This window comes from Crinia signifera, chromosome 3, assembly GCF_055691185.1.
Source record: "Crinia signifera chromosome 3, ASM5569118v1, whole genome shotgun sequence".
NCBI lineage: Eukaryota > Metazoa > Chordata > Amphibia > Anura > Myobatrachidae > Crinia > Crinia signifera.
In genome coordinates, this window is record NC_139219.1 from 45,051,018 (window position 1) to 45,077,961 (window position 26,944).

Here is a 26,944-nt window from a genome sequence, read left to right on the forward strand (position 1 = left end):
AGAATAGTTTATGACTGTAAGAGATTTTTATTTTTATTTCAAAATTTTATATGAATTATGTATATCTCAATTGTGAGACCATGTCCCAGTTGTAATATATGTGTAGAAATGCTTGTATATAATATTGCTAATTCTCCTTAATATTTGCCCCACCCCTCCTTTATGTGTCTCAATATGTTTCATACACACAAAATATTTGTCTGTTCCTCTCTCTCTCTCATTCTTTCTCTCTTTCTTTCTCTCTCTTTCTCTTTCTCCCCAAATACCCTCTTTTTTAACACCTACCAAAACCACACCACCCTCCCTCTCCATATCTATTTATATATCCCAAGCACTCTTTTTTACCCCTAAACAGCCTCTCTCTCTCTCTCTCTCTCTCTCTCTCTCTCTCTCTCTCTCTCTCTCTCTCTCTCTCTCTCTCTCTCTCTCTCTCTCTCTCTCTCTCTCTCTCTCGGCTATTTATGATGCAACTGTAGTAATTTTATGCAAAATCTATTCTGAGTGTCTCCCATCAGCTTTGGGGATGTTCTGAAGATCCACTTAGAGCGCTTAACCCCCTCTCTCCGTGTTATTCTCTATGTACAAACTTTCTAAATCAAAATACAGTATTCATTTTTTTCTTAACCTCTTCAGTTATGTTGGTGTTTTTGTCAATTTTATACAGAGTCAATATCCCGATATAAATAATTTTTTTTTTAAATTTCTCCTCAATTGCACTTTCTGAGTTATGTGAGCCAGCGCTGGGGGATTACGTGTTGTACACACATCAAAAAAGGATAATCAGTGTAATAAGTGCTTTAATGTATAGCAATATATACGTGTTTGCCTGGAAAAAAAATATTATTATTATTATTTTTGAACCCTGATGCCAGAAGTTTGGGGAAATGTTTTACTTGATGGACGCCATTAACCATGTGTATATATATATACTGCTCTTGCTAAATCTACGTGCATGTCTGCACACTTTGGAGTGGCAGGCAGGTTTGTGCTGGAGTGGAAAACACATTGGGCGTGCTATTCATGCTGTTCTACATCCAGTACAGTTGACCTGCTTAATGCGCTGCACTACTCTCTTTGCAAGCACTACAATTCAATGAGAATTTTAGCACATTTCTTTTTGTATGTTTGTGGCATTGAGAAAAGCAAAAAAATATATAAACTACGATCGGTAATCAGCTCCCTTCCCCTCCCCTGCACTCCTAAATACATTGTCATGTGCTCAGTGAGTCTGCTATTTACATGACTAACAGTATTCCAACACCACCTTTTTTACATTCATTTTTTTTATCCTTTGCCCCAGGGCTAGCTATCCAACCGTGAACTGACACGAGGTGGATTTTGAACTTGTTTTTACTTGAAAATACTTTTTTTTTAAATGTAATCTTCTTAATAGCCACACACACAAAAAAACGTGCTTGGAATTTTTGTTGTCCACTTCAAAACAAATGTTTAACTTCCGAATCAATCTATTGGTGCAAACTTTTTACTGCCTTATAGCCCCATAGAGAGGTAAAACAGTTCAGGTTATATTCGCTGGTGCACTAGAATACGACTTTGCGAACCTAGAATACGACTTCGCTGGGAATACGACAGAGGAAGATTAAACCGATCTAGAAGGGAAAATAATATAACTAGGTATATGAATCATCTTTAATAAATCAGATTGTTTAACTCTTTTTGAATCAAAGAAAAACAAAAAAGTATTTACTAAATCTCATTTACGACATGCAAAGGGTTAGAAATACAGTTTTTACCCTTTCATTTTATATTTCCGCACTTGCTAAGGTTCCGCATGTGTGTATAATGCGGAACCTATGTAAATATGTCACACGACCTTCCAGCATGAAGTCTTTAAAGCGTGTTCCTATGGTGAATCCCAGGTCTATGAATGATCCTGCAAATCTCCTAGCAAATGGTATAAATGTCAGTCCATTTTAGACATCTATTGATATCAAGTAGAACGCAAACACCGCCCTATTAAACATAAATTATTATGTCAACACTATAGATAAAATCCAAATATTCTCATTTTTCATAAAAATTATATTTGGTGTATTTATTTATTCAGCAAATGTTTCAAAATCTCCCTTCATTTCGGGTGGATTTTGAAACGTTTGACAAAATCTGCTGAGATCTACAAATATCATATATGTCTAGAATGATCGACGAGTAATCAAAGTGTGTATCTGATAACAACAGTTTTATATTATGAAATGAGTGAAAGGGTTAATGATATTGTTTTTCCTTAATACAGTATGTGTACAACTGAACATTAGGCTTAGGGTATATCCTATATTTTGCTCTGTACATTGAAGTTCCTTTGCGCACAAGATTCCCTACAATGATATATTATATGTATATTATATGTAATACAGACGAAGCCCATTCGCAACCATCAGTATATTTAGTCTGGTAAGTGAACTAAATCCCATTCTTTGTTTTCTTTTTTTATTATTATTATTATTATAAATTAATTTTCAGACAGCCTACCTTATTTAAAAAGAAAAAGAAAACAACGATGTTTGCATTTTTTTGTAAAATACTATTAAACTCTTGGAGAAATCTTTACATATGTCAGTGTTGTTTTATGTCCTCAAATTGTGCACTAATGCGTATATACTTGTGTACTAATGCGTATATACTTGTGTATATTCTTCTGCAGAATTACAGGTCTGTCCTATGCTAAAATGGAACAGAGGGTGATGCATATAGAGTACAGGCACAAACGCGCACTCACAGACATAATACATACACACACACACACACACACACACACACACACACACACACACACACACACACACATACACACTCACACACACACACACTCACAAACGGGCACTCACAGATTATACATACGAACCCAGACACACACATTACACACTCACAAACAGGCACTCACAGACACAATACATACTTACACACTCACACACATTACACACTCACAAATGGGCACTCACAGACACACACACCCCCAAACGCATTCACAGACATAAGTACCCCCCACACACATGCATACATACATACATACATACATACCTACATACATACATACATACATACATACATACATTCACACATACATACACATACACGTAGACATATTCACAGGCATATGTACCCTCCCCACACACATACATACATACATACATACATACATACATACATACTTACACGCAGACACATTCACAGACACACACACACACACACACAAGCACACACAAACACGCATTCACATTCATAGACATAAGTCCCCCAACACACACATACATACATACGTACATACATACAGACACAAGTATACACTCTCTCTATCTCACAAACACACACCCTCACATTCACAGACACAATCACACAGTGAACATGCTTACAGACACACACACACACACACACACACACACACTGACATACTTTTGCAGACATACACAATAATTGATATACTGGCAAAGCCATACAAACACACACGTATAAACTCACTAATATAGACCTACACACACACACGGCTCCCACTCTCTCTCACACAAACACACATATTCACAGACATAATCACACAATGAAACACGTTCACAGACACACAGACTGACATACTTTTGCAGACATACACAATTATATACATACTGGCACAGCCACACAAAAACAGACAGACAGACACACACACACACACACACACACACACTTACTGACACACACACACACACGGCTCAATCTCTCTGTCTGTCTTTCACACACACACACACACACACACACACACACACACACACACACTTACTGACACACACACGGCTCAATCTCTCTCTCTCACACACTCTCTCTCTCACACACACACACACACACACACACACACACACACACACACACACACACACACACACGATATCATCTGCTATATACGCCTGGGTTTGTAAGTGGAAATGGCTGTCTTCCCCAATTTGCCTTATAATGTGTCAGTGACGAATATTATGGTTATTAATCCGCACAATAACATACAAACAATGATGATTTGCGTTGAAACTTCAATAGCTGATTGAGGTGTAAATCTATGAAAATCTGTATTTAAGCCCCTCACCAAATCCTTCTGCCTGGGGAAGATAGGCCCTATCAAACACACCAACCCAGGCAGCTTTGCCTCTTTACTTGGTAGGGCCTGATCATTATCTGCAGGCCTTCTTCAGTCCCAGTTATTAGTTTATTATCCGGGACAAGCTTGCATGTTGATTAAGATGAAATTACTCAGTAACATGTGAAGTGCATTGGATCAATACACAAGCTTAGGTCTGCAGGCAGATGGCAGGAATTACTGTCACACCCCAGAAAGTTCTCTTCCTCAAACCTGCTCCAATATTCCCATGTGCACAATGGCAATTGTTTGCAGTATTAGAAGCACCTACATGTGCCTATATTCATGTCTACATATATACTGCCACTTGCATGTTCTATATCATATGCAAACAGACTAAATAGGCTGCTCTCTCCATAGTAAATAATTAGCACAGTTTGAGAGGCTTTGTGCTGGGATTGTGGAGTTTGCCCAGCTACGGTTAGGATTCTGGTTGGACGTTGGTGCCCTGTTAGTGCTCTGATTACCGCGGTTAGCTAAGCACAGCTCTCTATTCGTGTGTATTCATGCAACCCTCATTCAGCTACACAACACACTGCCCTGGATGAGGAGTGTATGTACACTGTGCCTCCAGACTCACACTGCACCAGGATATAGCCAGCTTGGCTGCAATCACACAGCCAACCATGCTGGGGCTTGTAGGACTACAACAGTTGTGTGTGTGTGTGTGTGTGTATGTGTATATATATATATATATATATATATATATATATATATTTTATATGTGTGTGTGTGTGTGTGTGTGTGTATATATATATATATATATATATATATGTATGTATGTATGTATGTATGTATGTGTGTGTATATATATATATGTGTGTATGAGTGTGTGTGTGTGTGTGTGTGTGTGTGTGTGTGTGTGTGTGTGTATATATATATATATATATATATATATATATATATACAAATTATATATTCCACACCCTCAGCAACACTGAGGAGGGATTCGCACTGTCCTATAATTTTATTGGGAACCTTGTCTGCGTCTCATCCTGAGCACTTTAAATACATTTGCGTTATCTCGATTGAACTAACCCCCAAAACAGTGACTTTTTAAACATCTTAAAAGGTTTTCCTTTGTTCATTTAAACGATGCTTTAATATTCCCTGCCTTATGAAACATTATGTAAAAAAAAGAAGTAAGAATTATTCTTTAAGACTATTGGGATTTAAACTGTAATTCTATTAAATAATAATTGAAGGGTCGTGAGAGGCTATGATACCGGATCAACAGCCCCATAAGCTGTCTGTCTGAACTTTAATTTATAATCATACGCTGATGAGATCATAGACTCTTTAGGATGTATGCAGCCTGGGACCTACACAGTTAGCTGGCTGCATTTCCTATTAGTTCATTAAACATGAAAGGTTGGCACCAGAAGTGGGGCGTACAGGTCAGTTATGTAGCGTTTCCAGGAATATCAATGTCTACCTATTTATGATTTGGCTGAGGCTATTCATATTTTTTTTTTTTGGTATTCTGAAGTGCAGAACAAGCCCTGACTTATCTGTGTGTGCAGTGGAAGCTGGCAGGATAACTGAGGCCCACATGTGTGCGTTTTTCTGAACGCAGAGTTGTGCGTTCGCAGTGCGTTTTTATTTAATACCTCCATAAACACAACTAGAACACTGAAAGAGAACATACATTTTTTTAGAAGATGTTAAATCCTTGTATTATGAATAGGGGAATAATTATCCTTTGTGTATAAAGAGAGAACAATCCAACAATATGAATCTGGTAGCTAAACATTGATTCCTAATAGAACATCTTTGCACTGTGTAACATCCTCATTATTTGTTATGAATATGCCAAATGCAAACAAATTATGGCCTAATTTTTAATTAACACATCTCTGCGCTCTTAAACAATGCAGTCCCCGAAATCCATCATGAGATGGTTGTCTGTGATAGCAATTTCTGTATTACACGAGATTACAGAGGGACTGGACCACTTCCAGGTTGTAGATGGTTTTAGATGCGGAATTTTCAGATGACTATTTACCATCATAACTAAATTAAGACTATTATTAAACAGAAATCCTCAGCAGGGCTCTTTAATGATGGAACGTTAAAGTAATTGCAGTTTGCCCTCCGTTCTGGCTTAGCAGTGTAGATGGATGGGGTGTTCCCTTGTGAATGAAAAAGACAATTACAGTCACTCTGGCACAACTTGTGTTGTGGTACTACAAATCCTAGCATTCCCTAGAATTATAGTCAGGTAGAACCGAGAAACAGGAGACTTTCTTGTTTCTACGAAACTACAACTGGAAGTGATTGCTGGGACTTGTAGTACCACTACAGATGAAGAATCTTACATTTAAGGGGGGAAATTTACTAAGATGAGAGTTCACATGGGATGTTGCTATGGGTAACCAGATACGATCTTTTATCTAGAAGGTGCTAAATAAAGAAGTCGATTTTGCTTGGTTGCCCATCACATGTGAAATAGAACTCTCAATTTTGTAAATGTCCCCCTTAGTGTAAAGGTCTATATTTTGAGATCTGCTTTATATGGAACGTTATCAGTTACTGGCTAAGCTTCTCAGCCCATCTCTTCCAGTACAATCTTTATATCTCTTGTTAAAACCAGTGACTCTCAGTTTATACAGTAGGGATGTAAAGAACACACAGGCCCCCTACCACCTCCCTAAAAATGTTTCATTTCAACTATCAGCTGACAATACATCTCTGGGTAGGGAACCCAGCTGATATTTCAGAATTCTAATACACTTTTTTTTTCACTGCTGGAATCTTGAACTTTGTAAGAGACAGCTCATATTTTGGATCAATAGTAATTTTTAGATAAAATCTAAGACATCCCGAGGAATCAGGAGACTGGTAGGTATGGAGCATAGTGTTTGAACTGTGCTGTAATATCTATCCACTTTCAATCAGACCTCAGAGCCAGGGACATGCAGGACCCTCTGCTGCATCTCAGCTGAGAAAATCATTGCTCCCAGGTTAGTGTGCTTTAAGCAATTGCTTTCAAGAAATACTTTACCCAGGTGCAGGAGAAAATGACATAAAACAAATACACCGTATACACATTTAACCATCTAAATACCTTCTATCTTCTTGTCTGGAAGGAGAGTTCTATGGGTGGACCACATAAAGACGAACATCTCTTGAATGCAGAAGGTGAGGAGAATATCAACTATATGTAAACACTATATATATATATATATATATATATATATATATATATATATATTTTTTTTTATACAAATATATATATATATATATATCTTTATACAAATATATATTTCTTTATTTCTTTATACATATATATATATATATACACATATAAATATATCTATATATGTTTGCACATCTATATATTTATATCTGTCTATCTATTTATTTATTTATCTATCTTATTAACCATGCATATATATATATATATATATATATATATATATATATATTTACACTGCTGTATACCGAACATGTGATATTATTTACAAACTTGAGATATATTTTTGCTTCTAGTGACAACAAAAGTTTAAACAAAAGTAAAACATTGGACACATTACTATCTATTGCATTTTGAACTTTCTTCCACTTGTCATAAAAGTTTTGTTTTAAACGTTCTGTATTTAATTCTTATCTAATCATTTCACTCATAAGATCGATTAGTGTCAACCCCAACGTCCTGCACCTGTAATAATATTTAATAAGTGACCTTATGTATTGATGGGATTGGTTTAATATGTAATGTAAACGACTTTGTGTTAGTATTTTAGAGACAACAAAATCCCCTAAATATTGATTATGAAAAAAGGTATTTCCACATTGCATTGTTTTATACCTAAGGGCTGACAATACAAACCCGAATTATAGACAGTGAAATGGATAGATGCCTGCACTTATTTTGCTTTATATAGATGTATTTGCAAATTATTATTTTTTTGTTTTAAAATTTGTTATAACTTTTTGATCAGATTAAAAAAATAGTTTGGAGGACTCCCCAATGTCTCTCCTTGAACTGCTGCAGGTTCTAGTCCTGGGATTAAAGTGCTATTTTTTTTTGCAAACATTGTTCTTTTTTTTTACTTTTCATAAGATAAAATGGACAATGCAGTAATCCAGTGTATGCTGAAATAAAATATACTTTTCCGTAGATGGCACATATAATGATCACCTGTAACAATGGGCCAGGATACAGCGATATAGTTTCCATTATATACGATTAAATTGTCTCTGTGGATGTGGAACACAGTCACTTGTTTATCTGGTTAGTGGGAGATTGTAGCAGACGTGGCATCATATCCTTTCCCACGATTTGCCAGTAGTCTGGACATGGATACTTCTAATATTAATATTATTTTACCATTCTGACATGCTTTTGCATTTTCCCCCATATTATAGAGAATTCACGATTATCACTTGTTACGCAAACATTTGTTTTCCTCCGTTGCCCCTGATCTGATCTACGTGGGCTGCGAATGGGATTTTTCAGAATTAAAGGACAGGTCAAGTTGGTTGAGGTTTGTGGCAGAGTCTATTAAGCCAAGAATGCTGCAGGGCAGAGCGGAGCCTGGCTGAGGGAGAGGGCTAAAAGCTCTTCACACAAAGGGCACACTGGGTGAATACTGTGTTGCAGGGCAAGCCCGAGGCACAAAGCAGGATGGATCAAGTGTTAATAGCACAAGTCGGTAACAATAGCTACAATACACAGTGCAAACGGCAGGTTAAACTTGATATACAGAACGGAATTGCTCTGGATCTGGAGAACAGATGAAATAGATAAATATCTGCACACTGGCGAACTCCATATGAAATAATGACAGATTTGCGCACATATTGGGGACATGCTGAGTTGGACGCATTTTGCATTTAAACTTTAGCGTCATTTGGGTGTGGTAAACGATGTCATTTAGCAGCCGTTGTGATACAAGAGGTAGCAAGCTCTTAATAGGTGGTATATGCCCTATTTTCTACATCATCATTGCAGTAGCCAACCTTTCAAGTGATTGGATGTGGCCCTTAGGTAAAATGGCTTAAACAAATATTGGCATCCTATGGTCATCATCATCATCATTTCGTAGTTTACACCAGGTCTCAAGCAGACAAAGGAATCCCGTCTCATTTGCCCAATCAGCCCTCAATGTACTGTGGTCACACTTTTGCCCCTCCTATTTGGTTTGTAAGTTGCAGAGACCCACAAGCGATTGTAACAAGTACTAGTTTCAGTGTTGGTGATGCCATCATCCCCAATACAAAGTGCATAGCACACTCTACCTCCAACACCATCAGCTCTAGTACACAGTACACCCTTCCTCCTCCCACCTCATCTTCCCCAATAAGCAGTACACCCTTCCTCTTCATACCTCATCTTCCCCAATAAGCAGGACACCCTTCCTCTTTATACCTCATCTGCCCCAATATGCAGAACACCTTTCCTCCTCCCACCTCATCTGCCCCAATATTACACCCTTTCTCCACCCACCTCATCTGCCCCAATATGCAATACACCCTTCCTCTTCACACCTCATCTGCCACAATATGCAGTAAACCCTTCCTCCTCCCACCTCATCTACCCCAATAGTACACCCTTCCTCCTCCCACCTCATCTGCCCCAATAGTACACCCTTCCTCCTCCCACCTCATCTGCCCCAATAGTACACCCTTCCTCCTCCCACCTCATCTGCCCCAATAGTACACCCTTTCTCCACCCACCTCATCTGCCACAATATGCAATACACCCTTCCTCTTCACACCTCATCTGCCCCAATATTATGCAGTACACCCTTCCTCCTCCCACCTCATCTACCCCAATAGTACACCCTTCCTTCTCCCAGCTCATCTGCCCCAACAGTACACCCTTCCTTCTCCCAGCTCATCTGCCCCAAAACATTATACACCCTTCCTCCTCCCACCTCATCTGCCCCAATAGTACACCCTTCCTTCTCCCACCTCATCTGCCCCAAAACATTATACACCCTTCTTCCTCACACTCATCTGTCCTAAAATATAGTGCACCCTTCCTCCTTTCACTTCATATACCCCAATACACAGTGCACCCTTCCTCATCCCACCTCATCAACCACAATACACAGAACACCCTTCCTCCTCCCACCTCATCAATCCCAATACAAAGTGCACCCTTCCTCCTCCCACCTCATCAATCCCAATACACAGTGCACCCTTCCTCCTCCCACCTCATCTCCCCAATACACAGTACACCCTTCCTCCTCCCACCTCATAAGCCCCAATACACAGTGCACCCTTCCTCCTCCCACCTCAACTCCCCAATACACAGTGCATCCTTCCTCCTCCCACCTCATCTCCCCAATACACAGTACACCCTTCCTCCTCCCATCTCATCTTCCCAATATGCAGTGCACCCTTCCTCCTCCCACCTCATCTTCCCAATACACAGTGCACCCTTCCTCCTCCCACCTCAACTCCCCAATACACAGTGCATCCTTCCTCCTCCCACCTCATCTTCCCAATACACAGTACACCCTTCCTCCTCCCACCTCATCTTCCCAATACACAGTGCACCCTTCCTCCTCCCACCTCATCTCCCCAATACACAGTACGCCCTTCCTCCTCCCACCTCATCTTCCCAATATGCAGTGCACCCTTCCTCCTCCCACCTCATCTTCCCAATACACAGTGCACCCTTCCTCCTCCCACCTCATCTTCCCAATACACAGTGCACCCTTCCTCCTCCCACCTCATCTCCCCAATACACAGTACACCCTTCCTCCTCCCACCTCATCTTCCCAATATGCAGTGCACCCTTCCTCCTCCCACCTCATCTTCCCAATACACAGTGCACCCTTCCTCCTCCCACCTCAACTCCCCAATACACAGTGCACCCTTCCTCCTCCCACCTCATCTTCCCAATACACAGTGCACCCTTCCTCCTCCCACCTCAACTCCCCAATACACAGTGCATCCTTCCTCCTCCCACCTCAGCTTCCCAATACACAGTACACCTTTCCTCCTCCCACCTCATCTTCCCAATACACAGTGCACCCTTCCTCCTCCCACCTCATCTCCCCAATACACAGTGCACCCTTCCTCCTCCCACCTCATCTTCCCAATACACAGTGCACCCTTCCTCCTCCCACCTCATCTCCCCAATACACAGTACACCCTTCCTCCTCCCACCTCATCTTCCCAATATGCAGTGCACCCTTCCTCCTCCCACCTCATCTTCCCAATACACAGTGCACCCTTCCTCCTCCCACCTCAACTCCCCAATACACAGTGCACCCTTCCTCCTCCCACCTCATCTTCCCAATACACAGTGCACCCTTCCTCCTCCCACCTCAACTCCCCAATACACAGTGCATCCTTCCTCCTCCCACCTCAGCTTCCCAATACACAGTGCACCCATCCTCCTCCCACCTCATCTCCCCAATACACAGTGCACCCTTCCTCCTCCCACCTCAACTCCCCAATACACAGTGCACCCTTCCTCCTCCCACCTCATCTTCCCAATACACAGTGCACCCTTCCTCCTCCCACCTCATCTCCCCAATACACAGTGCACCCTTCCTCCTCCAACCTCATCTACCTCAATATAGTTTACAACATCCCTCCTCCTGCCTCATCTGCCCCAATACACAGTACACCCATCCTCCTCGCACATCATCAACCCTAATGCACAGTATACAGTAATTCCTTCTCCCACAGTATTAAATCCCCCACATACACCCCAAAGATCATAAAGTCCCAAAATGATCTTTCCTCCAATTCTTCACCAAATCCAATAAAATATGGTATCACCCCCACATTATGAAATCATTTTCATCATCACACCTCCAAAACACGGCACATACTTCCTCCTACTATATGAACACATTTCCAAAACACAGGTTACTCCTCTCCACCTCCGAATGAACCCATCATAGACAGAATACCTCTACCACCACAGACCTCATAACTTGATCTATTGACATTATAAGAAAAGAAAAGCTATTTCTGAGTATCCACTTCACAGCTCAAAGTGAGAGACTGGCTGCTACAGACACCAAGATCACCGAGCCTGAAGGATGATACTCCAGTCACTCAAATATCCGTGTAACCTAATCACTGGCAGTTCCACTGCCGATGAATCAATAACGTTGTCTGCATTTCATAGTTGGCTGTTAACTATACATTTTACAGTAAAGGACTCTGGTGTGTTTTTTGCAGCCTATTGCTGTTACTTATCGTAGTAGTATAATGCATGGACTAGTAGACAGTATTAAGTATATATAAATATACATACATATATAGATAAATAAATATATAGATAGAGAGATAGCTTTCTAATGGTTAACAAAGCCTCTGTGGTGACTGGCCATACTCCCTCTGGAAGATGGCTGTACCTCTAAGCATGTGGAATAAGATCGACTCCAGTTTTGTGAATCATCACGACACCTGGCGCACTTTACGGTGTGCTGAATTAGCTGAAAATAGCTTGCACCTCCATAGGGGTGCGAGTAAATTTCAGCGAATTCGGCCCTGCGAAGGGTTAGGCTTCATTCGGGTGCTGTTTTCAGTATTAAAACGGCACCCAAACGGCAATTATCACCCTTCGGTTTTAATAGGATCAACCCCTTACACTGCCCAAAAGGCACATATCACATTCAGACAGTATTCCTTGAGGAAACGTCTTGAGCTGAGTACACACTGTGAACGATATACACAGTACCGATATATTTAACGATATATCAGAAACATCGTTCAGTGTGTGCGTTCAATATTGTTCACAATGCACCCTCCCGCGCATCTTGAACAGCCCTCTCCATCATCTGTACATACAGCTGAATCTGACAATATCATCAGTGACTGCATGTACACAACAGGGGTCCAGGTAATGTGACTGACCGATATCATAATGATATTGGTCTGTGTGTATGCCGATATATTTATCAATATCGGTGGTGCTGGCATGTGCCCAATGTATACCCAGCTTAAGTCATTGGATGAAAAGCAATTTATTATATATGAGGATCACGGCCTTCAATAAACTATTTTTTATATTTTGCATTTATATATTTTACTCTTACAAGCCAATTTCCCATTCCATCCCATTCCACCCTATTCCATAACACCACCTAAAGAAGAGCTGTCCCAAATAAATAATCTTTGACCTCCCCACAAAGACACTGTTAGTGAAGAGTTTATTAGCAAGGAGCCATTAAAACAGATGCCATGTAAGCTGTCCATTGACATTTTTATGACACATCGTTCCCAATGAATTGCTAATTGTCTTCTGCCCAGTCAGTAAACATTCTGCTCTATTGTCTACCACCACAAACAGAGTGACAACCAAACGACAATCTCCTTACCATTCATATTTACAAGAGAGCTCATCAAGAAACACACAGCTGTAAAGCTGTCCCAGTATTAACGACCTTACATCCCTGGACTGTTCCTTCATGACTGAAAGTAATATCTGCATATTTTTCCTTCACTTAACTATTGTGGTGTGCTGGAACTTGTAGCAGGGTCCTCTTACCGCTACGTCTGTTTGCATTATTCTTTTGTTACTGTGTTTTCCAATTGCACATCACAACATAATGGGATGCAGTTTAAATCCCGGCGTTCAGAATCCCGACGCCGGAATCCCGACCGCTGAAATCCCGACCGCCGAAATCCCGACACATTCTCCCTCCGTGGGTGTCCACGACACCCCTGGAGGGAGAATAAATTAGCGCGCCGAGCGTAGCGAGGCACCGGGCCTGCTGCGTGGCGAGTGCAGCGAGCCCGCAAGGGGGGCGATCCACGTCCCCCCCTTGTCGGTATTTCGGCGGTCGGGATTCCGCTGTCGGGATTTTGAACGCCGGGATCCCGACTGCCGGGATTTCATACTGAATCCAACATAATATGCTAGTGCTAAATGAATACATGTTAAAATATTATTCTCCTCTCACATAATCTGTCCCAATACACAATACACCCTTCCTCCTCCCACCTCATCAACCCGGATACACAGTGCACCCTTCCCCCTCCCACCTCATCAACCCCCATACACAGTGCACCCTTCCTCCTCCCACCTCTTCAACCCCATACACAGTGCACCCTTCTTCCTCCCACCTCATCAACCCACATACACAGTACACCCTTCCTCCTCCCACCTCATCAACCCCCATACACAGTACACCCTTCCTCCTCCCACCTCATCAACCCCCATACACAGTGCATCCTTCCTCATCCCACCTCATCAACCCGTATACACAGTACACAATTCCTCATCCCACCTCATCAACCCAATACACAGTGCACCCTTCCTCCTCCCACCTCATCAAACCACATACACAGTACACCCTTCCTCCTCCCACCTCATCAACCCCCATAAACAGGGCACCCTTCCTCCTCCCACCTCATCAACCCCATACACAGTGCACCCTTCCTCCAACAACCTCATCAACCCCATACACAGTACACCCTTCCTCCTCCCACCTCATCAAACCACATACACAGTACACCCTTCCTCCTCCAACCTCATCAACCCCCATACACAGTACACCCTTCCTCCTCCCACCTCATCAAACCCCATACACAGTGCACCCTTCCTCATCCCACCTCATCAACCCAGATACACAGTACACAATTCCTCATCCCACCTCATCAACCCAATACACAGTGCACCCTTCCTCCTCCCACCTCATTAACCCACATACACAGTGCACCCTTCCTCCTTCCACCTCATCATCCCCAATACACTGTACACCCTTCCTCCCCCTACCTCATCAACCCCGATACACAGCACACAATTCCTCCTCCCACCTTATCAACCCCAATACACAGTGCACCCTTCCTCCTCCCACCTCATCTACCTCAATATAGTTTACAACTTTCCTCCTCCAATTTAAATTTGCCCTAATACACAGTACACAGTACACAGTACACCCTTCCTCCCCCCAGCTCATCTACCTTAATATAAATTACAACCTTCCTTCTCCTGCCTTTTCTGCCCCAATACACAGTACACAGTATACCCATCCTCCTCACACATCATCAACCCTAATGCACAGTATACAGTAATTTTTCCTCCCACAATATTACACCTCAATGATCATAAAGTCCCAAAATCATCTTTCCTCCAACTCTTCATCAAATCCAATAAAACAGGGTATCACCCCCACATTCTGAAATAGTTTTCATCATCAAACCTCCGAAACACAACACATACTTCATCCTACTATATCAACACGAGGATACTCCTCTCCACCTCCGAATGAACCCATCATAGACAGACTATCTCTAATAAGCTAGTGCTAAATGAATGCATGTTAAAATATTAATAATAATAGCAATAATAATAATTATAATCATATATATTTCTAGAAGGTGATTTTAGTGACCATCACCTTTTTCTCTCTTCATACTTAACCAAAATCGATAAATGAGGTACCATTTTATAGATTAAGTTCTCCACTTCTGACAAATTGTTAATTTAGAATTACACGTTGTATTGTTTGTTTAAAACAATGGATGCGTCGATACGGCATGGCCAAGATGATCAGTTTTGCTTGGCCACTCGATATGGCTACAAATGAAGCGGTTCTTCTTTCATCCTACTACAAACCACCAACCTCGCTATAAAATGAATCGTATTGTATTTGCATGTGAAATTTTCACACGGGCCATCTAGTAATAATAACAACTATTCAAAAAAATACTTAATTTGAAATATAATCTCCAACAGAGCAAATGGCTGCTTGAAAAAGTGAACTAAGGGAATAGCTAACTGGATTTTATGTAATACCATGCACTGTAATTTTGCCCATCAAGATAGTTCTACTCACAGCTACAAAGTTCAGTAGAAAAAAAGAAAAAGACCTACAAATATCAGCATTTCCTAAACTCTTCAGCATATAGATGTAAAAAACTCTCATTTCTGTTTACCAAAACCGCTGAGAGGACTGCAATAAGTATTCATTTTGGACCAAAAAAATAAATTTGTGTGATTTTATTTATAGAGGAAGCTGCAGCACAGAAACGTTTTACAACTGGTTGAAACAGGAAAACTTTATTGGCAAAAACACCAACACGTAATAATACACAAATAATACATAACCATCTAAAACCAACTGTCTAAGGTTACAAAAACAACTAGTAATTTGTTCTTGCCCCCAGCATTATTTTACAAGCCAGGTCAAATACAGGAAATTATCATTCTTATGAAGTTAGTTCCAAAATACGTACACCCGTTGTCATTGATGTGACATAGAAGAACCATTGTCTCAAAATGTGTCCTCACTGTGACTTCATATGATTGCCCTATATTCGGCTGAAAAGCACAATGTACAATATATGTGTGGAAGCCGGAGTGGGTTATAAAGGAGTCACGCTGGGTTGATGACCTGGCTGCAGTTTGCAAAATGGCCAAAATATCTTCAAAATCAGTTTTTGAAGGTACGTTTTTTTCCATTTGATATTTTTTTTTTCTGTTATGTTTATTGAGTGTAATCAAAAGCATGAACATACAGGGGGAGTTTTATCAAATCTTGTGATTTTCTGTCTCTGCCTGTAATGACAGTTGGGAGCTGATTGCTTCAATTAGCAATGTCTCCACTTTATCTTTCAGCAACATTTTATCACTCTCCCCCACAGAGTAAAAGTGAAGATTATGAATCTTGAGATGGGAATACGACAGAATCATATAATGAAATAATTATGAATGATAGAACAGGTAGAGAATAAATCACCAGTAACAGAAGATGTCTATGGACTGTCATAGTAATGTGTATTTTGTGTGAAATAATAATAAAAAAATGGTATCACAGATGGCAGAGGAGAGAAAGAAAGGAGGTGAATGGAGGGAGGGAAGAGCTGAGCATGAAGGGGAGAAGGTGGTGATGAAAATGAAAAGAAGGGGACTTACCGAGACACCTGTGAGTAAGGTGCGTGGGGGGGACGACGACAATGTGGGGAAGGGTATTGGGGAAGGGAATCAGTTTGGGACAAGACCACCAGGTATGGGAGATGCACTCATATGACCATGGTGTCTCTTACAGAGGTTAGACGTAGCAGTGATTGCAGGAATGTTTCCCTACTCTGTGTTTGATGTTATGCGTCAGATAGTTGGCTGATTTAGAGGCCCATGCACAAAAACATTTCCTTCACATTGCGTATTCTCCGGATGGTAGCATGCACAAGGATGAGCAAGTCAGTCTCATCTCCACTTGCATTAGCACAGATGCTGCTTACTGAGGCTGTGTACTGTGGTGGAACTTGTGAGTGGTGTGTTGAGGTGCAAAAATATAATTTGTCCACCTCTTCCACCCCAACCTAAGAAGTCATTGCTGGTCTGGGCGTTAATGGGCCCCTTAGTCCCCAGGGGCCCCACTGCTGCACCATTGGAGGTTCCACCTCTGGCTGTGTAAATGCAAAAATGTAGGACTGTTGCAGCAAGGCTAGGGCTAGTGCAATGTGAAGTGGTGTCACTAGAGGGGGTGCGACCTTCATCTAGGTGTCATCAATGGAAGCTGACATTCTGCTGCATCACTTGGCTTCTGTCACAGTGGAGGAGCCAACAGTGCGTGCAATAGTTCTTTGCATACATGTGCCTCTGGCATGCAGTTGGATAAAGTGCACCAGGTGTCACCATACTACCCCCCCCCCCAAGATACCTCTGGCCATGCACGCTGATAATGATAACATATATGAAACCAATGTACCAATAGAGACATTACAAATGCATACCTGCATACCAGTGTATATCTGCATTTAGATACATGCATGCAATTACTGACGACTACTGAACATCCAACTCTGAAGAGGCACATAGGTTCTGGAATATATTAGCAAAATAAAATAAATAAATAATAATAAGCAAAATCTGAAAAGAAAACTATGACCAGAAAGTCATGTCAGTCTCCCTAGAAGTCAGAGCCATTACCACAATGAACAATGGAAAAAGCTATTAAATTGACTCTGGGATTAGTGAAGCCAAAGAGATCTGACTGACAATAGCATAATGACTGACCTGGTCAGTAAAACCTGTTAAACTGATTTATTATTACTGTGAATGGCGCACATAAGTAGCTGTAAGCTATATAATAATAACTGCTGCACGTCTATGAACTCACACATATAACAACTCCATAGCAGGAAGTGCTTTAACATTTTTACACGACATTTTACCTGCTTTGGGCTCCTGAGTGTATTTTGCATATACAATCAATTCTAAATTAAAGCAACTTTTGATTATACCTTGCAGACAACTATTATAGGACTTCGTCACTAGGTTACTCGAGGGGTTGGGTATGAAATCCCGGGAGTCCGGTTCCTGACAGTCAAAAGAGTGGCAGCAGTATCCCAGTGGGCAGAATCCCAACGGATCACGGTTAGAATTCTAATCCTAATCCAGCCCTTCCACATTTGAACCCTAACCTCATACTTACCTACTTTACCAGCTGTCTGTGAGAATTACAGGAAGGAGAAGCAGCTATGCTGTGTCAAGGGTGGGGCTGAAAGAATCATGTCAATAGGCTCCACCTACGAATGAAGCAATTTTATGTTAATTAGGCCCCTCTGGCAGACTGCAAATTTAGTATATTTAGCTCCCCATTCTGTCTACTTTATTAGAAAGTGGGAAGAATGCGGGGGGGGGGGTCCACTCTTTTGGGGATGCAGGGAGACTGGTAGGCAGGAATGCCAGGTTATGTGGATGACTGGCAAGTAGGATTTCCAAAATGAAATCACAAAGAAGCCGGTGCAGTCCCACAGACTATTATGATAATCTGGGGTGAGCTCAGAGTTAACCCTCGCTTTGATAGGTAGGGCTGCAAGGTGTTTATTACAGCCTGATTTGTGCTTCTGTGGCCAAGGTGGTGAAGCCACAGCAGCACCTGAGCCTGACCCTGGCTCTATTACTATACCCTGAGTCGGCTGACACCTGCGGAAGTCTTAGACTTTGCCACTAATAGCCGCCTTTCCAGGGCAGACTAGCTCCACCCTGTACAGGGATGCCATATAGTCTTTCGCAGGGAGACAAAGTGTGACAGCCTACCCCAGTCACTGTAGATGTTATATTAGTATTGTTATGTTGTGGATAGGGAATTTTATTAAAAGAAAACTGTATAGTAAAGTTGCTGTGCTGGGTGCAGAGACTGAGGCACTGTTAGAGGCCTCTCAGCATCATGCTGATAGACCGCGTGAGAACGTTGTAATTTACTGTGCAGGACTAATAAAGCTGCCTGGAGCGTGCTGTCAGGGAGAAACGACCGCTGCGCACGGGAGCAAGGAGTTAAAAGCACTGGCAGTAACGGCTGTAGGGCAGTCGTTGGGAAGGTTAGAGAAGTGAGCAGAGCTGCGTCTGAAGGACCGAGCGGGTATCCCGAGAGATAGTGACGGTACTTACCGATTGCCGGTGGTGATCCCGGGGGTCCAGCTCCCAGTATAAGCGAAGGTGGTCAGCGAGGTGATCCCCGTGCAGCGGAGGACGAGCCAGCCTTGGTGACGGGGTATCGAGTGAGAGATCCCCGCTGCGTCATCGAGGAGGCCGGATCTACGCCGCGTCACTGCCTATGAGAGAGAAGATAGAAGTGGTGAGTCTGCATACGTACCCGCCCATACTAGGTTTGCCAGCATCAGTTCCCCATATCCCTGTCACTCAAGGTGACTGCAGCAGGGGAAGGGCGAAACCCGACCAATCGGGTCAGGGGAGGCCTTAGGGGAGGCATTACCTCAGTATCGTGGTACACATAGATGCAACTACGCAGCAACAGTAACTAAGGAGGCCAAGGGCTAAACCCGATGGTAAAAGCATCAGGGGACGCCCTCTATTGCGCAGTGTAAAATATCCAGAGCTGCCAGAAATAGACCAGCGCTTGTAGGAGGCATAACCATAACCTAGTGAGCCAGTTAATTAAGGGTGAAACCCGGTACCATACCAGGGGAAGCCCAGGATTACTTATTCATCAGTAGCAAGCCGGCGAGTCAGTGTGGACCGTACTACAGGCATTGATATCCGTATAACCTTAACCCCGTGCCATCCCAGAACACCTTAACCACGAGTAACACCATAAAGATTTCCCCTTAAGGAACTGCTACACCCCGTGAGATTCAGAGACTATTTCGGGACAGATAGGACGTTGGGGACTTCAGGGAGGGGTCGTGACCCTTAGGGAACCGGGTCAGAACTACAGGTGTACACAGTAAGGTATTTTGTATCCATTGTCATTGTTACCTTTTAGCCTAATATGGCTGCCGTGTTCAGTGAAGATAGTTTTAGTTGTCATTGATGTAACGTCTAGAGTAATAATAAGATAAAACAGGAAAGTTAGTTATTCACCTAACCCCATTATTGCGCAATAATAGCACAGTAAGTTTACATAGACTGTGGTGGGGAAGTTACTTATTTATGCATGTTATGGTAGTGACGTAAATACAATTGTTAATTATAATAAGAAAACACTCAGATAAGGTTGAGCTATTGTGGCCGCAGAGGAACAGAAGTGGCGAGAGGGAGCAGCGCACGTTCCGGCATAATAAAAATCCTGAGTGTGTTTGTTTGAAGAATTAATTTATTGTTGGCCTGCGTGCCACAGGTTGATGAATTGGGATCAACTGTGATCCAGTAAATCTGTTTAATAAATTTTAAAATATCTATTTGGTCTGACCGCTCTTATATTAAGAAGAACCACCACGCTGAGTTCGACGGAGCTATTGCCACCTAGTGTATTAAAGTACATTGTGACAAAAGTCCCAACCGAGTCAGGGTACTAGTCAGAGGAAAAACTGACTAGACAACACAAAGCTAAACTAGGCTCAGCACATGAGCATAGCCTAGCACATGGAACCTTGCAGACAAGGACTGAACACAGGATCTGCAGCCTTTACCGCTATAATGTGAATTTGTTACAATAAATCAAACAAGAACTATAACCAAGGTATTGCGGATAGGTCTGCAACCTAACCACCTATGCGACACCGTTGCAAGGCTAGACCAATATCTCCAGCATCTGCCATGAGACACACAAGCAAGAAACACAAATAAGACAAGTTAGCATGTAGTTAGTCCTGCGCACTAACCGCCTCTCTGACTCTGTCGGAGGACAAGACCTATGGCTCCAGCTGGCACGGTGAGAATACCAATGGCAGATAGTATCAAAAGGTGCAACTTCCTCCACAATGTGTGGGGAAGCCGCTGGTACTCACAACACCATACAGATGCTGGACACAGACTAGATCTCACAGACTGGATGCAATGGTTCTCTGACACAGACAGGATCTCACAGGATACATGGCAGGTATGCTTACTGGAATACTCAGACACAGGCTGGATCAATCTAGGACACAGCTGTACTAGAGTACTAAACTCACACAGCACATGAAAAACAGTGACGGCTGCGGTCACAGTTCATGACACAGACTGAATCTGGCTTCACTGACTGAAGGAGGTGGCGGATGTTTCAGGGGAGACTGCAGTCCTGAGCCCATAGGTAAAATCTGCCACTGACTGCATCCAATTCAGCGACAGACACTGTTTTATCTTGATTGGGGCTCATCTACTCATGCTTAAGGTTATCTACCTAACTACACCAACTGGCATCTTTTCTCTTATCTCTCCCTGCTAGATCCTTATGCAGGATTGGACTGGCCCACAGGGGTACATGGGGCCACCTTCTCCTTGAAGGATCAGGTTCCAGACTGTGCCTTTGAATGACACATTATACATATGCTACCATATACTATACAGGTGGGTTTTCTACAATGTATTGGTGTTACTAATCTGGTATATTGCATGTTCAATTGGTATTTACAAAATGTATTTATCAAGAGCCCCAGAGCATGCACTCTCTACTGGATAACCGAGCTTCTGTGGCAGTTGGTCGCCCCTCCTCTGGAAACTGGCCACGGTGGGTCCTTCAGGCCGATTGCTTAAGCTCAGCGTCTCTCATCCACACTCTGGGGTAGAACTTTTATTTGGCATTATGGGGTTTAGTGGTATCAGTGCATGTTATGTGCGCTAGTTCCACGTCGTAGTTCCACGTCGGCATCATGTATTAATGTGGAGATGTTGTTGTCCTATCTACAAGATAGCGTGCTGATGTGCCAGCCATTATATGATTGGTCAGTGGCAATGACTGTTCCAACAACTGCAGCTATCAATTTTGACGGCTGCATCTGTCGTTACCCCACCACAACACTGTACCTGGCTGTTGGCAACAAAAAATAATAATTATTTTTCAGTAGAGCTGTGGGTACTGCTGGGGGATTTCTGACCGGCGCATGCACAGAATGTAGGCAAGCACAGAGGCAGAGAGTACTGTAAAAAGTGAATTTAACACTCTCTCTCTTTGGCAAACTATGCTACATTTTGATGCTTCAGGGACCCCCTTTGCTGTGCTAAACAGGTAAAGCAGGTCCTGTTGTATAATGGAAGATACATGGTTTATCATACATCACCCCCTCAATATCTTACCTGCATCCACTTATACCCCTTTGACATTGCACCTCAGACAAGGGTTATTGCAGGGTTGGTGACAACGTTGACTCGGGTCGAGGTGCTCGGTGAAAGCACCGAAGCTTATAACCCAAGTTGACCAACCCGTCAATTCGATCCAGATTATAAGAAGAGTTATATCTGAGTCACCCTCTGTATAATGGCTAGCCAGTGTTTCTTGTGAAAGCACCAGACCTGGGTTGGTCACGGGTCGGTACTGGGATCGAGATCCTGGGTCCAACCCAGCATTGCGATGAGAAATGGGTATTACAGTTATAGGACTCTTGTTTGGGCTGCACAAACATGTGGAATTCCCTCCCGTGTTCTTACCTCCGAACATTCCATAGTTCTGTGAATATAACATATTCCACCTCAATAAGCTACCCTACCCAATGACATCCCCCAATACAGTCCACACAAAACTTTGCATATGTTGTCTTCCTACACATTATTGCGCAACATTCCTGTGCAACTCCATTATACCCAACAAGAACCTCTGCAGTCTGGTTGTGCCAGTAGCACTCCCGCCTATGTACAAAGCGCCTATTCCCCTATAGATTTTAAGCTTGTGGCTCTCTTACCTCTGTATTTTGTTTTGTTCCCAATTTTAAAGCATAACAGAATACGCCGGTGCTAGGCTAATAATAGTCAGTGTACACAGCTAGCACCCAGCGCAGAAAGTGTGACTGTGTGCAGTGCATTCATGCCGTCTCCGAGCACCTCACACAGTAGTTTGAGAACGTGTGATATTTGTATTCTTACTGTGTGTGTCTGTAACACAAGGAGATGTTTGTTAATGTGTTAGTCTGTTTGTATTGAGCCAGGGCTACTGAAGACACACACACTCATGTAGCTTTCAGGAACCAAACTAACATTTGTTGGGGAGATTGTAACGCACATGTGCTACTATAGAAACCTCCGACAGGCTAAGTTGAAATGATCACTGTTATATTTGATTAGAGCTTAATATACAGACCCAGAGGCCCATTTAATTAGTCAGGCATCCAGCTTAATCCTTTATTTTACTCAAGTGAGTGCCAGAATAAGACCAACGCCTGTAATCTTCTGAGACACCAATTTATAATGACAATATGTTGCCAGTTTACTTGTGTCTAATACGTTCAATATGGTATAATGGTGTATTTAGTGCAAAAATGTAGCCTATTCTGCCCGTGGCCCTAGATAATGGGAAATACATATATTTTCAGGAAGGAGCCATTTTATGAGTAAAGAAAATTATATTGAAACTCTCTACGGAATAAAATAAGCCATTATCTCTGCACTAAACTAGGCCTGCTTTTAATTTTAAACAAGGTAGTACCTCACACTATCACACAATAGAGGCAGCCATTTTGTGTGCGCCTAACTAAATATCAGCCTATCATTTAACCTGCAACTACTGAAATCCATGAGACACAAAGTACCACATGCTGGACTCATGCCAACAATTCCTATTATGCGGCACGCACATGAACATTTGTTGCCTCCATTTTGGAGGTGTTTAGTGTGGTAAACAGAGGCCCGAATTTCAACCTTCAGAAAGTCTACATAGCTAAAGGGGGTGATTCAGACTCGATCGTAGCCCATCGATTTCTCAGGGCGTTTGATTATCGATCGTCTTTGCATGCATACAGATCTGAGGGCCTCATTCAGCCTCATTTGGGGTGGTAATCGCCCATTTACTGGGAGTGTCAGGGAAAATGCAGGCATGCCCAGGCATTTTCAGGGAAGGCATGTGACATCAGCTCTGGCCTTCATTAGCCTATTGCACATACTGAGTAGGTTCTGGGATACGCAGACTGCACACAGTGGAAACATCATTCGATGCAAATGGATTTGCAGCTATTTGCCCATGTGCTAAATTTCCACAAGCGTTTCGCAGCCGTGCGCAGATTGGAATATCACTCTGGTACGGCAGTGGCTTTCTGATCATAGGGCTCTGTAATTTCACAGAGCAGCGACCAGGTCTGAATGACCCCCAAAATGTCAACATTGAATATGTTGAATTTGTCAACATAATGGTCATAATGTTGACGTAGTTAATGTTGACATACAGAATGTCAAGAGACAATTTTAGGGTTAGGCTGTAGTAAGGGTTATGGTGTGGTTAAGGCTAGGCTGCGGTTACAGTTTGGCTGTGGTTAGGGTTATGGTGCACTTAAAGTTAGGCTGCCTTTATTATGGTTATGGTGCGGTTAGGATTTTGGTGTGGTTAGACAAAAGCTGTGGTTAGGGTTAGGCTGTGGTAAGAGTTAGGCTGCAGTAAGAGTTAAGGTGCACTTAGGTATCCGCTGTGTTAGGGTGATGGTGCTCTTTATGTTATGCTGTGGTTAGGGTTAGGCTGCCTCTATTGTTATGGTGCGGTTAGGACTTGTCTCAATGCCGACATTCTGGTATTATTGATAATATGATGATACACCAATAGATATGACCACAGTTTTTCTTCATAAAACTTAAGTACTTGCAATTGAATTCCCTTACAATGAGCCATCTTGATAATACATTTTCATAGTTGTCTCCAAAGCCGGGATAAATGATATGTAGCATATTATTGATAAAAAGGGCTATTCTGTAACTAGCATTTACCATCATCATGATAGAACAAGTTTCCCCTGTAGCGCTGTGAGTATAATAGCCATGAATGTGAACTGTGCAATGTGTCTGTTTTGAGACTTGGGCGTATAATCAGAGGTAGAGCCATTGTAACACTAAGAACAAGGTCTGCATATAATAAAGAACTGATGAAAAGTGACAATAGTACTTGTAGAACTTTCACATTAAAGCAGTTGTTGCCTGAGGAATAGGGCTGTGACTGTCATTGTACCAGGAACGCTCGGTCCGGATCATACCAATATGATTACTTGGTCACTGTCTGCTAGTGACTCTTTACATTATATAGCTGATATCTTAAAATATATTAGTGGAGATAACAATCTATACTTAACATTCAGAATAGTTTTTTTTTTTAACTAACTCAAGTTATTGATTTAATTAATAGAGACATATGATTCTTCTGCTAGTACATGGTAGTAATGCTTTGTGTTATGTTAGTCAGGGGCGCCGGCTTACATTTTTGCCGGTGGGTGCTCCCCACATCCTGGCAGCGCCGCAGGGGTTCCTGGCAGTGCCGCAGTGGGGTCCTGGCAGTGCCGCATCAGGGTCCCAGCAACGGATATGCCGTCAGCAGCGGGGGACCCTGCGTAAGACGGGAACTAGCAGCGGTATTAATACCGCTACTAGTTCCCATCTGCCACAGGGACCCCCGCTGCTGCCGACATATCCGCTGCTGGGACCCCGCTGCGGCGCTGCCAGGATCCCTGTGGATGCTCCTCACCTTCCGTGGGTGCTCGGGCCCCGGAGCACCCACGGTTTCGGCGCCTATGATGTTAGTTATATAGAAAATTATCAATATTAGCGGAAAAAAACACTTATTTAGATGACAGCCTTTTACAAAGGAACACAACACACAATGATTTACATTTAAGTGAACTAGCTTTGAACACATTCTTTGTACTGTACATTGTGAAGACTCACAATGAAAAAAAGCATAATTCGAAAAATAGAAAAATAGAAAAAAAAAGAAAAATTCTAGAAAAACTTATAGGGGCTTACTTATTATTAATATTAAGTATCAAACATGATTACTTGGTCACTGTCTGCTAGTGACCCGTTCCATTATATAGACGATATCTTAAAATATATTAGTGGAGATAACAATCTATACTTAACATTCGGAATAGTTTTTTTTAACTAACTCAAGTTATTGATTTAATTAATAGAGACGTATGATTCTTCTGCTAGTACATGGTAGTAATGCTTTGTGTTATGTTAGTCAGGGGCGCCGGCTTACATTTTTGCCGGTGGTTGCTCCCCACATCCTGGCAGCGCCGCAGGGGTTCCTGGCAGCGCCGCAGCGGGGTCCTGGCAGCGCCGCAGCGGGGTCCCAGCAGCAGATATGCCGTCAGCAGCAGGGGTCCCTGCGGAAGACGGGAACTAGCAGCGGTATTAATACCGCTACTAGTGCCCATCTGCCACAGGGACCCCCGCTGCTGACGACATATCCGCTGCTGGGACCCCGCTGCGGCGCTGCCAGGATCCCTGTGGGTGCTCCTCACCTTCCGTGGGTGCTCGGGCGCCTATGATGTTAGTTATATAGAAAATTATCAATATTAGCGAAAAAAACACTTATTTAGATGACAGCCTTTTACAAAGGAACACAACACACAATGATTTGCATTTAAGTGAACTAGCTTTGAACACATTCTTTGTACATTGTGAAGACTCACAATGAAAAAAGCATAATTCGAAAAATAGAAAAAAAAGAAAAATTCTAGAAAAACTTTTAGGTACTTACTTATCATTAATATTAAGTATCAAATATTTAGTATCACCCCAAATGTATGATGAAAGGTCCACAGCAG

General features: G+C 42.3%; 1 protein-coding gene and 1 long non-coding RNA gene across 4 annotated transcripts in view; both read left to right on the forward strand.

The window, feature by feature from the left end:
- Positions 1 to 624, forward strand: part of SIX3 (SIX homeobox 3) — a 5,634-nt gene extending 5,010 nt beyond the window's left edge. The window contains exon 2 of the mRNA XM_083175724.1: positions 1 to 624. This exon is cut by the window's left edge and continues 696 nt beyond it. The gene's annotated coding sequence lies outside the window, so the exon portion shown is untranslated.
- A 6,393-nt stretch (positions 625 to 7,017) lies between these two features.
- LOC146062475 (uncharacterized) overlaps positions 7,018 to 26,944 on the forward strand; it is a 54,523-nt gene continuing 34,596 nt past the window's right edge. For 2 of the 3 annotated variants that reach the window (XR_014471340.1, XR_014471339.1), the window contains exons 1-2: positions 7,018 to 7,080; positions 7,207 to 7,258. This is a non-coding gene — a long non-coding RNA (uncharacterized LOC146062475). Of the gene's footprint in view, positions 7,081 to 7,206; positions 7,259 to 21,654; positions 21,777 to 26,944 lie in introns of those variants that run through there. The other variant, XR_014471341.1, reaches the window with a different exon arrangement.